The sequence below is a fragment of the Oryctolagus cuniculus genome, chromosome 15, assembly GCF_964237555.1.
Source record: "Oryctolagus cuniculus chromosome 15, mOryCun1.1, whole genome shotgun sequence".
NCBI lineage: Eukaryota > Metazoa > Chordata > Mammalia > Lagomorpha > Leporidae > Oryctolagus > Oryctolagus cuniculus.
In genome coordinates, this window is record NC_091446.1 from 20347587 (window position 1) to 20362579 (window position 14993).

Genomic DNA, 14993 nt, shown 5'->3' on the forward strand with positions numbered 1-14993 from the left:
CGGGTCTGGATAATGATGAGGCCCCAGATCCTAGGGGATGGGGTAGCCCCACGCTGCCGGAGCCTGGACTCTGAATCATGCAGTGGAGGAGAGCTGTCTTCAGACTGTTTATTGGGTGAGCAAAAAATAAACTTCTATTGTTTTTAATCAATTAGAAATTTTGTGTCCTTGTTCCCACAGCAGCATCTACTTAATTAATTCAAGAACAACTTGGTTTCTCTGTGTGACTACTTAACCCTTTCTCTCTCTGCAGGCCGGCTTTCATTGCTCCTTTGCATGTAACCCAGATGTTAGCTGGAGCTTCCGTTTTCCCAGAGCTCTGTCCTGTGGAAACTCAAGCCTCTCCCAAGATGTCTCTGAATTTCCAGCAGAGCTTTTTCTTTTTTTTTTTTCTTTTTCTTTTCTTTTCTTTTTTTTTTTTTTTTTTTTTTTTTTGACAGGCAGAGTGGACAGTGAGAGAGAGACAGAGAGAAAGGTCTTCCTTTGCTGTTGGTTCACCCTCCAATGGCCGCCGCGGCCGGCGAGCTGCGGTCGGCGCACCGACTGATCTGATGGCAGGAGCCAGGTGCTTCTCCTGGTCTCCATGGGGTGCAGGGCCCAAGCACTTGGGCCATCCTCCACTGCACTCCCTGGCCACAGCAGAGGGCTGGACTGGAAGAGGGGCAACCGGGACAGAATCTGGTGCCCTGACTGGGACTAGAACCTGGTGTGCTGGCACCGCAAGGCAGAGGATTAGCCTACTGAGCCACGGCGCTGGCCCAGCAGAGCTTTTTCTAAGAATTCTCTCCCCTTGACATCTTCAACTTACATTGTCTCTGTTATTTGCCACAAAGACTAAACATGAAACTCAGTCCCCCCCCCCCTTTTTTTGAGTTACACATGCACTTCTCATTCACTCAAATTATTCATGAAAATCAGAGATTATACTGAAAAATTGGTGAGAAAGAAATGAAGAGCTTATAACCACAGTAACATACACCTCAAATAAAACAGTAGATGTCACCAATCTTAAATCACTCATTACTGGTGAGTGTCTCTGGCCCTTCACGTCACTTAGTCCTTCTTGTTTCCTCAATTTTCACTTCTCTCCCTCTCCCTCTCCCATCTCTACCATTTTTCTTTTCCCTTTAACTTGTACCAAGAGGTAGACAAAAGCCTTGGATATTATGGACAGGTTAATAAGTTGGTGCCCTGAGATGACTTATAATCTGCCTTCCAAGGAAGGAAGGTGGAATCCTGCAGTGGGGTGTATGGGGGAAAAATAAAGGTGGAAAACCATACTCAGCCTTTACTCCATCATCCTGAGCAATTCATCCCGGGCCCCAGATATGTACACCTTACCTAGTAAAACAGAAGAACTGTGCTGGGGTCTGACGCCGCACTAGAGATGCCTCTTGTGACACCAGCATCTCATTTCAGAGTGCCTGGGTTCAAGTCCCAGCCTCACTCCCAATTCAAGTTTCCTACTAATGTGCACCCTGGGAGGCAGCACATGTCAGCTAAGGACTTGGGTTCCTGCCAGCCACATGGCAGACCCCAGCTGAGTTACCAGTTCTTGGCTTTGGCCTGGCCCAATCCTAGCTGTTGCAGGCATTTGGAGAATAAATTAGTGGACAGGATATCTCTCTCTCTCTCTCTCTCTCTCTGCTTGCCTCCTCTATCTTTGTGTCTTTGTGCCTTTCAAGTGAAATGAAACAAAACAAAGCTGTGTTGATCTCAATTCATCCTCCTTATAAGTTGTTTAAAATCAACTATTTGTTTTTATGCAGCCATGTCTCTGGAGACTCACCTCAACCCCGTGTGGCTTATCAAAGTATCACAAATGCATCCTTAATTTTCTGAGTTCTGGTAACTTCAAATTTTCCTTTTTTCAGTGACATTTTTATTACTCTAATGTGGATTCACTATTTCTTGTAGCCTGGCATTCCAGATACTGGCATATCAACTTCCTCTAAAATAATATTACACAAATCTCCCTCTCTTTCCATTTTAGGAGAAAAGACAAGAAAATTTTTCTTTGTCTCAAGCAGAGTACCTTCCTTTCCCCTCTGAGGTCTTGGTACGAACTTAACGTTTGTTATTGAAGAATTGCCTGAGCAGGTTATCAAGGCACTTTCTCATACAAAGGTAATTCTTTGTTTAAAATGAATCTGGTTCCAGCTGGTAATAGCATTAGAACTTTCTGAAACCTTGTTTTACATACATATGACAGCATAAGATCAATTTAGCCCTAAAGTAAGTTGACTCCAGCTCCTGCAGAGTTGTTTAGTACGGTTGTACAATAAACAACTTTAGGAGGCACATTTTAAGTTATAGTCTATGTGATTGGTAATCCCTGAAGTTGTGTAGACCACAACCTGTATGTTCTGGATTCAGTAGAACTTGCCTCCCCAAACACATGCAGACATTTACACCCCAAAGCCTTATGTTAATGATTGATGGAGTAATGCTAATGGTTGATGGATTAGGGTGGAGATTTGATCTAATTATGGCAGCCAGGAAGAGAGACTGGTAGGAGACTATTAGGTCACTGGGGCTTTGCCCCTAGAACGTAGTGCTTGCCACAGTGTCAGTCATTTAAGCTGAGTTTGGTCAGGCTCCTCTCTGCTTCCTGGATCATTGTGTGACTGTTCCTTCACACTTGCTGTGCCATTGCCAGCTTCCACCAGATGTCAGACTAATGGGACCACCCGATCTTGGACTGTGAACCTCCAAACTGTAAGCCAAAATAAACACTTTCCTTCCCAAGAAGCTCTTCTCAGGTATTTTGATGTAACAAGAAGTAGACTAACGCCCTGTGCAACCATGTTATGGCTCTGTCTCAAGGACCATCCACCATCCAACTATCATCTCAAGGGTCTAATTCCACACTCTTAGGAGAAAACATTTGGTTATTCAAAAAAAATTTGAATCTGGTGTTCACACTCCTATCCAATCAGATATGCTCAGATTGGAAACATCATGTTCTAGACACATGAATCCAGAGGCTCACTCTTTTTGGGGAGTTCATCTGGGGGGAGTAGGAAATAGTTTTCAGAGAAGTGGTTGTCCAGGAAGGGTGGACATCTCAAAATAAAACACTGTTAAGAGCCAGTGATGGAAAAAACTCATAAACAAAAGAAGTATAGAATATAATCTAAGCCAATGTTTTTCAAACTGTGAGCTATGACTCATTAATGGGCTATAAAATCAATTTAATGAGTCATGCTTTTAAAAAACATAAAAATGAAATGAAAGAGATTAGGAATTAACAGCATACAAACCACCTGGTATAATTGTGTTTTAATTATTTATGTGTTCTTGCGGGTTTGGTATATAAAGTGTGGATTGTGACACAAAAAGATAAAAAAACCAAAGCAAGGCCCAAATCAAACAGCACTCCTCGCTCCTATCTGTGGCTCACAGGTTTGATGCAGGCACCCTGGGACCATTTGTCTGGGAGAGGCTCTTTATATCTCCACTTTCTCCCCTGTAAAATGACTGATGTTACCAACCGTGAGAGTTGCTGTGAGGCTTATAATAGCTGAAGTAGAGCCAGCTAAATGCTGTGGTGCCAGCTAAACAGTGACTTGGGACACTCTCATTCCATACCAGGGTGTTGCTTTAAGTCTAGGTTACTTCAGCTTCTGAATCAGCCCCCTGCTAATGTGCCTGGGAAAGTAGTGGATGATAGCCCAAGTGCTTGGGTCTCTGCCACCCATGTGACACTCTGTCACTCTGCCTTTCAAATAAATAAATTAATATTTAAAAAAGGCAGTTGTGTGAAAGCTTATAACTGATATGAAAGCACCAATTGCATCTGAGTATAAGCATATTACATTTTATATATGTACTGCACTTTATAAAATTTCACATACAAATGTACTTCAAAATGTTCATGGAAAGTAGAATTAAAACATAATTTATTTTGATGTGAAAAGTTGTAATCCATGTATCTTTTTTCTTTTTTTGTAAAAAAAAATAAAGGTTTGTTTGTTTGAAAGGCAGAGTTACAGGGAGGCAGAGGCAAAGAGAGAAAGAGAGGTCTTCCATTCGCTGGTTCACTCCCCAGATGGCTACAATGGCCAGGACTGCACCAATCTGAAGGCAGGAACCAAGAGCTTCTTCTGGGTTTCCCATGTGAGTGCAGGGGCCCAAGGACTTGGGCCATCTTCTACTGCTTTTCCAGGTCATAGCAGAGAACTGGATCAGAAGTGGAGCAGCCAGGACTTGAACCAGCAGCTACATGGGATGCCAGTACTACAGGTGGTAGCTTTACTGCTATGCCACAGTGCCAGCCCCTCATTTTTTCATAATTCATATTTTTGATGAACTTTTCAGATATCCACTTTATAAATGGATTTCACATTTTTGGCACCAAAGCAACTAATTTGTTACAAGACTTACTAATTTAATTGAAAGAGTGACAGAGAGACAGAGAGATAGATTGATGTATCGATCAGAGAGAGAGAGAGAGAGAGAGAGACCTGCCATCGCTAGTTCACTCCCCAAATGGCCACAATGGACAGGGCTGGGCCAGGCTGAGGAAAAGAGGTAACCAGTCCATGTGGTCTCCCATATGGGTGGCAGGGTCCAAGTACCTGAGTCATCATCCACTCCCTTCCCAGGTGCTTTAGAAGGGAGCTGGATCAGAAGTGGAGCAGCTGGGACTCAAATGGGCATGCATATGGGACATCACAGGGCAGTGGCTCAACCTGCTGAGTCACAATGCCAGCCCCAATAACTATCTTTCAATTCCGTTTTCCATGAACATTTTGAAGTACTCTTGTAAGTAGAAAACAAGCAAATCTTACAATGCAAGACTTCCCCTGGCAAAGGAAGGCAACCATTTGTGTTGGCCAGCTGGCAAGAGAATAGTGAAGTTTATAGTTAGCTGGGCTTTCAAGTGGAAAATTTTGCAATTTGGGACAAATTTTTAATTTTAGAGTTGCTTGCATGACCTTCAAAATTTTTCAGAAAATGAGTCTTCATTATTTTTTTCTATTAAACTCTTTGAAATACTTGTATACTCAAATCAAATTTGCTTAAAATGCCCTGGGACTGAACTCCATGGTTTGAGAGAGAAGAAAATGAGAAACGTACTCTGTGATGCAAAATGGGTGATTTTTAAAATGATTCTGTACAGCTGCATGTTCCAGCTTCGCATTAGCCTCTGGATCTGCTCAGCATTCACTCTGGAATTTTTAAAATGTCCTAACAGTGTGCTTTCAAAATAATATGTTCATGTGCCCCCATCCCCCACGTGTGTAATATTGTCAGGATGTTTTATCTGCTGCCATAGATCTTGCACATGACGAATCCATTTCCCCAAACAAACCATCACATATGTCCACACTGTCTATAAATTGTGAAGCTTGACACCTAAGCGGTTACCCCGAGCCTTTCGGATTGGCCTGGCTGGGCATAATTGGAGGGTGATGTTTTGAAAGAATGAAGCGGATGTCACTCTTTCCTTCCTGATGGGTGTCCTCTGGAGAGAGTGATGTCAGGAACGTGGAAGACGTACCCCTGCTGGAGTTGGCCCGGATACTTTCCCCAGGGCACGGGAGACGAGGCAGGCCTGATCTGCAAGCATCTGCGTCTCCAGGGGTGATAACAAGGTCACCCTGTACTTAGGTTTGGCTTTGCAATAATACATCTGGCATCTATAGACTTTCTTTCTTTCCAGAGTGTTTTCCTATTTATGATCTCATTTTGCCCTCATAGGAGGAGGAAAGGGAACTGGTTAGGACAAGCAAACCCGGGTTTCCTCTCCTCTGTGGCTGGCCACATCACAGCAACTTTCTTCAGGCTCAGTTTCTTCATCTGTAAAATGGTATAACAATTGCTGTTGGCTTCTCAGGTTGTTTGTAAAGGCGCAAATGTGCCTGTGTGTTGGGGAAGCACCTTGGGGACTATAAAAACTACAGAAGGAAATGTGCTTTGGTGATAAAAGCCGTTGACACACTCTGGAAGTTGTAGAGCTGGAAGCAGTTTAAGAAATAGCACGATAAAGAGATTATTTATTTATTTATTTATTTTTTTTGACAGGCAGAGTGGACAGTGAGAGAGAGAGATAGAGAGAAAGGTCTTCCTTTGCTGTTGGTTCACCCTCCAATGGCCGCTGCGGCCGGCGCGCTACGGCCGGCACACCGCGCTGATCCGATGGCAGGAACCAGGAGCCAGGTGCTTTTCCTGGTCTCCCATGGGGTGCAGGGCCCAAGCACTTGGGCCATCGTCCACTGCACTCCCTGGCCACAGCAGAGAGCTGGCCTGGAAGAGGGGCAACCGGGACAGAATCCGGCGCCCCAACCGGGACTAGAACCCGGTGTGCCGGCACCGCTAGGCGGAGGATTAGCCTAGTGAGCCGCGGCGCCGGCCCAATTTTTTTTAACCTTTATTTGTGAAGACTACAGATGAATCATGAGCAAGAACGGGACACATTACTTTGGTAGACTCTGACTTTTAAAAAAATATTGATTTATTTGAAAGGCAGGGTTACAGAGAGAGAGAGAAATCTTCATCCACTGGTTCACTCCCCAAATGGCTGCAATGGCCAGGACTAGGCCAGGCTGAAGTTAGGAGCCAGGAGCGTCTTCTGGGTCTCCCACACAGGTGCAAGGGCCCAAGGGCTTGGGCCATCCTCTTCTGCTTTCCCAGGCACATAGTAGAGAGCTGGGTAGAAGTGGTGCAGCTGGGACTCGAATTGGCACCCATATGGCATAGCTGGTGCTACAGGCCATGGCTTTAATCTGCTGCGCCACAGTGCCAGTCCCAGACTCTTTTTTTTTTTTTTTGACAGGCAGAGTGGACAGTGAGAGAGAGAGACAGAGAGAAAGGTCTTCCTTTTGCCGTTGGTTCACCCCACAATGGCCATCGTGGCCGGCGCGCTGTGGCCGGCATACCGCGCTGATCCGATGGCAGGAGCCAGGTACTTCTCCTGGTCTCCCATGGGGTGCAGGGCCCAAGCACTTGGGCCATCCTCCACTGCACTCCCTGGCCACAGCAGAGAGCTGGCCTGGAAGAGGGGCAACCGGGACAGAATCCAGCGCCCTGACTGGTACTAGAACCCGGTGTGCCGGCGCCGCAAGGCGGAGGATTAGCCTAGTGAGCCGCGGCGCCGGCCACTGACTTTTTTTATCTCTCATTTCAAGAGACACCTAAATGGTAGCTCAAATGATACTGTTGGCATGGGCTTTTTCTCTATCTGACTTACTCAAGAAAATTATATCAGAATGCAAATAAGAGAGATATTATTTGAAGGGTTATAATGGTAACCTTAATTTCACTCTAATTTATTTTCCAAAAATGAAAACTTGGGATTCTCATATGTGAACAGAACCATGACCTAAATTGACTTAAACAAAAGATTAAGTCTATTGATTTGTGAAATAACTATTCAGGAGTGGATGCTTCAGTCGTGGGTCAGACGGCTTCACCGGGACCTGGACTAGTGCTCCGTCTCTACTTTCTGCTTTGCTTTGTGTGGGCTCTTCCCGAGCATCGACGCTGCCGACCCTCTTAGGCTCTTATCCTCAAACATTAGCCTTCTCCGTGAAAAGAGAGCTTTCTTTTCTCAATAGCTTCAGTGTAATTCTAGAATTAAGACTCACTGGACTAACTTGGAATCACTGCCCCTTGTCCCTGGGTCAGCCACTACATTAAGAGCAGTGGGATATTCTGATGGGCCATGGACTCTCTCTCTCTCCACTCCCCCTTCCTTCTCTCACTTTCTCAGCGTAGGGGATAGAGGTAGGATGAGCCACATGTGAACCATCTGCATTAAGATGGCTGTTTGTTATTTCCCAAAGGGAAACTGAGGGGCTCTTACTAGAAAATAGATGAATGAAGCTGAATGGGATAATACCAACAGACAGATAGATGTTCATCGTAGTAAACCTGATACTTCAACAGTTACTAGTGAGCAATTACTTATAACATCATGTCCCCAACGCGTTGTGATTTACCACTGTGTTAGAACTGTGTGTTTGAAAACCTCTGATCTAGCTCAAACCTCTCATTTCAAAGATGTTAGTGTTTGATAAGTTTGTTGGGGGCTTAATGAGTTGAAGTTTTGTTTGTGATTTTGACACCTCATTAAAGATTTTCTCAGTGTAAGAAACCAACTGAAGGGTGCTTCTCACAGTCCCCAGGGAGCAAGTGACCCTCCAAAGGTAAGGGACTTCCTTTACATATATGGCATTTGTACTTCTTGCTGAAAAAAAACAAAACCTTATAGAACTTAACACCTTTGATTTCCCAACTTTTTCATTGATCCAGAGGTCTAGAAGGAAGAGTAAGTTTTAGCACGTAAGTTTAGAGGCAAGGAAACTGAAATAAAGAATCAAGCTAAGGAGGCTGGCAGCATGGCCAGCTACCTCCTTGGTGAGATTTGAGGTACTTCATGAGGGCTACTATTACTTTAAACCTCTACAACTGGCAGTCTCGGGGCTGGCATGGTGGCCTAGTGGATAAAGGGGTAAAGCAGCCGCCTGCAACACCAGCATCCCATATGGGTGCTGTTTTGTGTCCCAGCTGCTCCACTTCTGGTCCAGTTCCCTGCCGATGGTCTGGAAAGGCAAGGAGGATGGTTCAAGTGTCTGGGCCCCTGCTACCCACGTGGGAGACCTGGAGGAACTCCTGGCTTCAGCCTGGTTCAGTCCTGGCTGTTGTGGCCATCTGGGAGATGAACCAGTGGATAAAAGATCTCTCTCTCTCTCTCTCCCTTCCTCTCTCTCTAATTCTGACTTTCAAACAAATAAATAGATCTTTGCAAACAAAGCAAAACAAAAAGTCTTTGCCATGGAAGTGGTATCTTAATAAAATGAGTGAGCTTAACTGGATCAAAGCATCACTTTAATTGGAGGTCAACATGTAATTAATGCATTTTTAGGAGTCAGTTCCATACAACAAATAGTTATTGAGGACATAACTTTAGCTGTATCATCTAGGGTGCTTTTTGTGGCAAGTAATAGCAAACCTGGTTCCAAAAGTCTTGATATATAAAAGGAGTTTGTTGACAATCCCAGCAGTGTGGCATTCAGGTGAGGCTTGATTCAGAAGTCCAACGTTGCCACCAGAGACCCAGTTATTATTTACTTTTTCTTTCTTCCTCCTCTTCCAGGGTGTCCGCTTCATCACAAGATTTGTCGTCTCATGATCCCAGGGTAGCTGCCAGAATGTTCTGAGAGCTACACGCTTCCTTATTTATATACAGAATGAGAAAGCAGCTGTGCAAGGAGTTTATGAGCATGAAGTAGTTCTTTACCAGGGAGCATTTCCTCACATCCCCTTAGTCCAAACTGTGCCACGTACTACTTATTCCTAACGAAACTTGGTGGCTAGGAGCGGGGGTGGGGGGGTGTAGGCTGATAACCAAGGACCATGCCTGCTACCCACTTCCTCAGAGGCAAATGGGCTGTAGGTGGGGGGAGGGGTGGTCTTGCCTGAATGTATATCCACACACTGTGAAAAGGAAGAAAGGGAGTAAATGCACAAATGCATTCATTAGGAGCTGGGCTTTTGTTATTGAATAAGGCGGCACTCAATATTTATAAATACAAGAGAATCAGTCCCAAGGTGAGAAGATAGAATCATTTTCACTTTGGTCATATTGAATCTGAAGTATTTGCAAAATATTTGGGCAAGGCTGTTGAGGGGAAAGTCAAAAATAATGACTCTGGTTTCAGAAATCCAGGCTTGGACTGGAGACACACATCCGGTAGCTAAAACAATGACAGAGGAGGTGAGAAGGTGCATGGTGAGCACTCTCCCCACCCCGGGTTGGGGCGTGGATAGTGCAAGGCAAGTGAGAAGGAGCCTTGACCTCTACAAAGGTGAGCAACAGAGGGGGACAAGGGGCTCAGAAAAGGGAAGAGAACACTGCGTCATGGAGACCAGGGGAGGAGAGAGGTCCTGCAGGAGAGAGGAGTTGTCTCAGAGGCGTCACTGTGTTCAGTTTGGCAACTGAGGGGTCACTGGTGGCCAGTGAGGAGAGCAGGAAGCGATGGCCCCGCAGTGACAGGGAACCACATCCTGCAGCGCCCTATCTCTCAAGGCCAAGGGACAAGGAGGAGAGGGCAGGACTCAGAGAAGAAAAGGAAGGCTAACTTTTTCCCCAAAGGGCCCCAAGGAGGCTAAGTCCTCTTTGTCTTAGACCATTTAACCTGATGATGCTCCTCTCCCTGGATGGGGCAGGGGCTGGTGTGGACATGGGAGGTGCTGGCTATGACCTATTACTCATGTGGAGCACAGCATCAAGGTCCCAGATACTTCTTCCTAGACAGGGTAAGGTGGATACGATTGCACAGTGTGCATCTGTAATGTGAACAGGTACGCAGGCACCTTCCTGCTCTGCCTTTCTGCCCTGAGCCAGCCAGGGGCATCTGGCAGCAGCATCTTGGGCCTTCTAGGTGATAGTAGCTGTCTCCATTACTCTGCACCTCCCACCTCAGCTTGCAGGAAGATACTAGGGCCCATTCAAACTCCATATAAGGAACTCCCAGACTGCCCAATGTGTGGACTACTTGGCACACTTGGCACAGTATTCGGGCTCCCCAAGGCCTCTCCCTTTCACTCCTATTTTCATCTTGCAGCGTGACTTTCATCTATTCCAGAATCCATATTACACTTGTGTAAAGACCTGGATCTTAAACATTCTTTATTAGGCCTTAGCCCCTTTGTTTTCTTGTCTCAAGGGACCCATGAGCTTTCTCCTTTCTCTCTGTTGCTGACAGTGCCCCCACTGACCCCTTCCCTTACTGCCTGTCCCCATGGAAAACACCCTAGCCTGGTGGGCAGAGGCTGAGGAGGACAGGTATGACAGGGCCCATGTCGAAGGTGCCCCTCAGCCTGGATTCTTCTCTTTCACCCTGTGCTGTTGAGTCATTTCTTCAGAGTTCCAGGGAGGGCGTTTCTGCAGCATGGTCCGGGACAGCGAGAGTTCAGGGGTCCTCAGGACTGTTACAGTGAACCCCTCCACTGAGCCCCCCAGACCCCTGCTCCCCGAGGCCTGCTGCAAGGGCTGGCATTTCTGCACTCCTTCTCAGGCCTCTACTCTGGGGCTCTGGACTATTTCTGACACATCGGAGGATTCCCGGGAATGGCTGGAAGGCCTCAGAGGAGTGTAAGTAATTGGCCAGGACTAAAGTTTGCCCTCATCCCAGCCCCAGGTGATGACTTCTGCAACAGGGGAGTTCTTAGCTTCTTCCTTGGAATCCGACTCCACCCCATACTTGGATGGCGAACTTGAGTTACTTAAGGCTTCAAGGGCTCCAGGCTTTGTTTTCTCCCTCTGCCTATTTTGAGTCTGTAAATGATTTTAGCAGGAATTCATTGAGACAGGGCTTCTCCGTGCTCAGCATTGTGTACTGGTAGTGGGGCCTAGAGCCATACAAGTAGATTTTTTCCTATCTTTAACTCCCTTCTTCTCTTATGCTAATGGTGCAGCTCCAAAGACAAGACTAATGCATGTAGAATAATTAGAGAACCAATCAATTTTGAATTCAATTCTTGAAGGAAAAAGATCAAGGCAATATAAGGAATCAGGATAGTCTAAAATGGTGCAGATACCAGCCATAAGCAGCTATTTAGATGTAAATTAAGTACAACTGCATGAAAGTAAAAATTCACTTGCTCAGTTGTACTAGGCATATTAGGTGATCGGTAGCCATGTGAGGCTAGGGACCACCCTATTGGACAGTATGAAATTAGCATTCACCCTATGAAAAAGTCCTGCTGGACAGTGTTGACCTAGAGTAACGAAGGCCAACTTCAAGGTATAGGTGTGGCTCCAGCTGGGACTGAAAGGATACTAGAATTACATAAAAGAGGGGAAGGGATTTCTAGGTGGGAAAAGCAGTGCTCAGTGGTTGGAATGAACATTGCATGTTCAGCCAACACCCAGGGGAGGGCTAGCTGGAGCAGAGCATTCTTTTTGAGGAAATGTGAGAGCCCTCATCACTCCAGTAGACAGGTAGAGAGAGTGGGGTGAAGAAGCCCACCCTCCTCCTCTCAGTTCTCAATGCCATGATACCAATTTTCACACTTACTTTATCCCATTGGGAGGAGAAATTTCTGGTTGCTCTTGGGGTAGTAGCAGGTTGGCATCCTAACTCTAGTTATCTATTCTCTCTGCAAACACTGCTAGGGATCTGCTCCTGTGACCGGTTAACCTTCCCCTGTCCCCAGGCTGGCCTTTGAACCTCCTTTGCTAACTGGGGAATGATGCAAAGCTCAGAAATCAGACCAGCCTGAGTACAAGCACTGGTTCTTCTAATCACCTGTCAAGTGCCCTCAGGTAAGCATTTTAACTCTTCCAAATCTCAGTTTACCCGTCTTCAAAACAGGGATAATAACAGTTCTGACCTCACATGGTAGTTATAAGGTTTTGATTAAGAAGAGTTGCCATAGTTCATGGCCAAATGACTATAAACTGTTCGCAATGCTGTTCCTTATTATCCTTAAGCTGTTTGCAGGCTCACTGTTGGTATTGTTCCTGCTTCCCTCTCATCTTAAAAAAAAATCTTCTGGGTTTTTTTTTTTTTTTTTTTTTTTCTGTAATTGATTTAATCAACTTTGTGTTTGTTTTATGTTAAAAAAAAAGTTCCCTTCCCCATGATCTTAGAGAGAGTGTACTGTCTGTGCTTTCTTCTAAAAGCGTTTGAGTAAATTTTTTTAAAGTATTAACACAGAAAAATGCACAAGGTATGTGTGCAACTCCCTGAATTTTCACTGTCAAGAAACATCTATGTAACCTGCCCCCAATCAAGAACGAATGTCTGGAAAGTCCCCCTGGAGTCTCCATTACTCACAACTCCCCTGGCCAGAGTGACCCCTACCTGACTCCCAGTGTCACATATTAGTCTATTGGTTTTGAACTTTATAAAGGTGGATTCAGCCAGCATATGCTCTTAGGGTGCTGTTTCTAAGATTCATTCAAGTTGTGCCTGAATTATCGTGTGTTGTTCATTCTCATGGCTTTATACTATTCAGTTGCATGAATATACCCCAATTTATTTATCCACTCTACTGTTTTTGGACATTTCGGTAATTTCCAATTTTTGACTACATAACAGTGCTGCAATTGTAGGTGCCTTTTGGGGAATATTTGCGTGCTTCTGTTGGGTGTGTAGGCCTAGGAGAGGAAGAACTAGGAGAGGAAGTCATCAAATGTTACAGCAGGAAGAAAGGTGGGTACATCTGTCTACTATAGTGCAGATAAGGGGTTATGGCCCTGTGTGGGCAAGGGCCTGAGGTCACCCAGCTCACATGTGGCAGAATCAGGTCTCCTGGGGGCCAGGAGTGTCTTACTACACCTCTGAGGGTGTGTCAGTTGTCAAACTCCATGGCAACCCCCCTCCCCCTCTCATCCCCCATCTGGAGCGCAGCTGCTGTTTTCAGGCATCTGCAGCCTCTTACTTACATTTATTTACTTATCTGAATTTTCTTAAACTTTTAAATTAGTCTTTTTTTAAAATTTTTTAATTTATTTATTTTTGACAGGCAGAGTTAGAAAGGTCTTCCTTCCATTGGTTCACCGCCCAAATGCCACTGTGGCCAGGAGCCAGGTGCTTCTCCTGGTCTCCCATGTGGGTCAGGGCCCAAGCACTTGGGCCATCCACCACTGCACTCCTGGGCCATAGCAGAGAGCTGGACAGGAAGAGGAGCAACCGGGACAGAATCCGGCGCCCCAACCGGGACTAGAACCTTGGGTGCTGGCACTGCAGGCGGAGGATTAGTCAAGTGAGCTGTGGCGCCAGCCTTTAATTAGTCTTTAACAGATTCCATATAGTTCATAGGTAGCAATTCTAAGAATATAATGGTATTCCCTGCCTCTATCCCTCCCTCCCTCCTTCCTCCTCCCATCCTTCCTCTCCCTTTCTTTCTTTTTTTAGTTTTTGAGACAACATATTTTAAACTTACATTACAGTGAAAAGCTTAATGCTTCACCAAACAAGAAAAAAAGAAGATGTTTAACAAGTAAAAAGCAAAAAGACCCAGTTTAGTGGGAATATAGAAAATGGATATAAACAATAATTGAGTGCAAAAATGACCATTTCATCCATACACAGTAAATTTTAAAGTAATCACAGATTATTAAAACTATAGTAGTCTAACATTCTTAACCACTGGTTTGACAAAGATATAAAACAAAGTTTAACAAAACTATATTTGCAACAATACTGATACACACAGGCATTTCTTATTTTTTTAATTTTAGCTCCTGCATATAAGGGAGAATGTATGGTATTTGTCTTTCCTTGTTCAGCTTATTTCACTCAACTTGATGTACTTCAGTTGCATCTGTTTTGATGCAAATGGTAGAATTTTGTTCTCCTTTATAGATGAATAATATTCCATTGTGTATATACACCACATTTCTTTATCCATACATCTGATGATGTGTTGAGGTGGATTCGTTCTGAGAGGAGGAGTGTGGTGGGGGCAAGAGGTGCAGAGTCACCACACAGACCCTGGGAGTCGGGTGAAAGCAGGCCAGAGGCGAGCAGTTTGCAGACTCATTTATATCAGTTGGTACAGCAGCTTATATAGCTAAGGCAGCCAATGTGGTCAAGGGGTGGTCTATGCCTTAACCAATCACAGCCTGTTGCCAGGCAATTTCCGAAGCCATCCAATCACAGCCTGTTGCCAGGCAGGCTCCATTACCAGCGGCCATCTTGGCATGACCTTCTCATTCCACCACATTTCCCCCTTTTCGTTTATTTTTGAGCAACAGGAGGCATGAATCTTGGCCATACCATTGTTGAACCTGTTTCCATATGGTCTTTGTATACTGCTGTGCCTGTCTTAGGTTGTCCCCCAGGGGATCTTACCTGTTGTTGACTAACCAGCATTCAAAATGGGAGACCACAGGAGTGCTTGCTCAGATGGGGTAGGAATGAGGAACAATGGTAATCAGGAATGGCATGACCATATGCAGGCTGTGGGCCATTTGAGTGGCTGACCAGAGCTAGTGGGGTATAAAACAATAATGGATGTGACTACGGGCAGTT

The 14993-nt window shown here is 45.1% G+C and overlaps 1 long non-coding RNA gene across 1 annotated transcript in view; it reads left to right on the plus strand.

Moving 5' to 3' along the window:
- Positions 1 to 14993, plus strand: part of LOC127484244 (uncharacterized) — a 25357-nt gene continuing 10364 nt past the window's right edge. The window contains exons 1-3 of the long non-coding RNA XR_011382285.1: positions 1 to 115; positions 1994 to 2127; positions 12169 to 12277. This is a non-coding gene — a long non-coding RNA (uncharacterized lncRNA). The remainder of the gene's footprint in view (positions 116 to 1993; positions 2128 to 12168; positions 12278 to 14993) is intronic.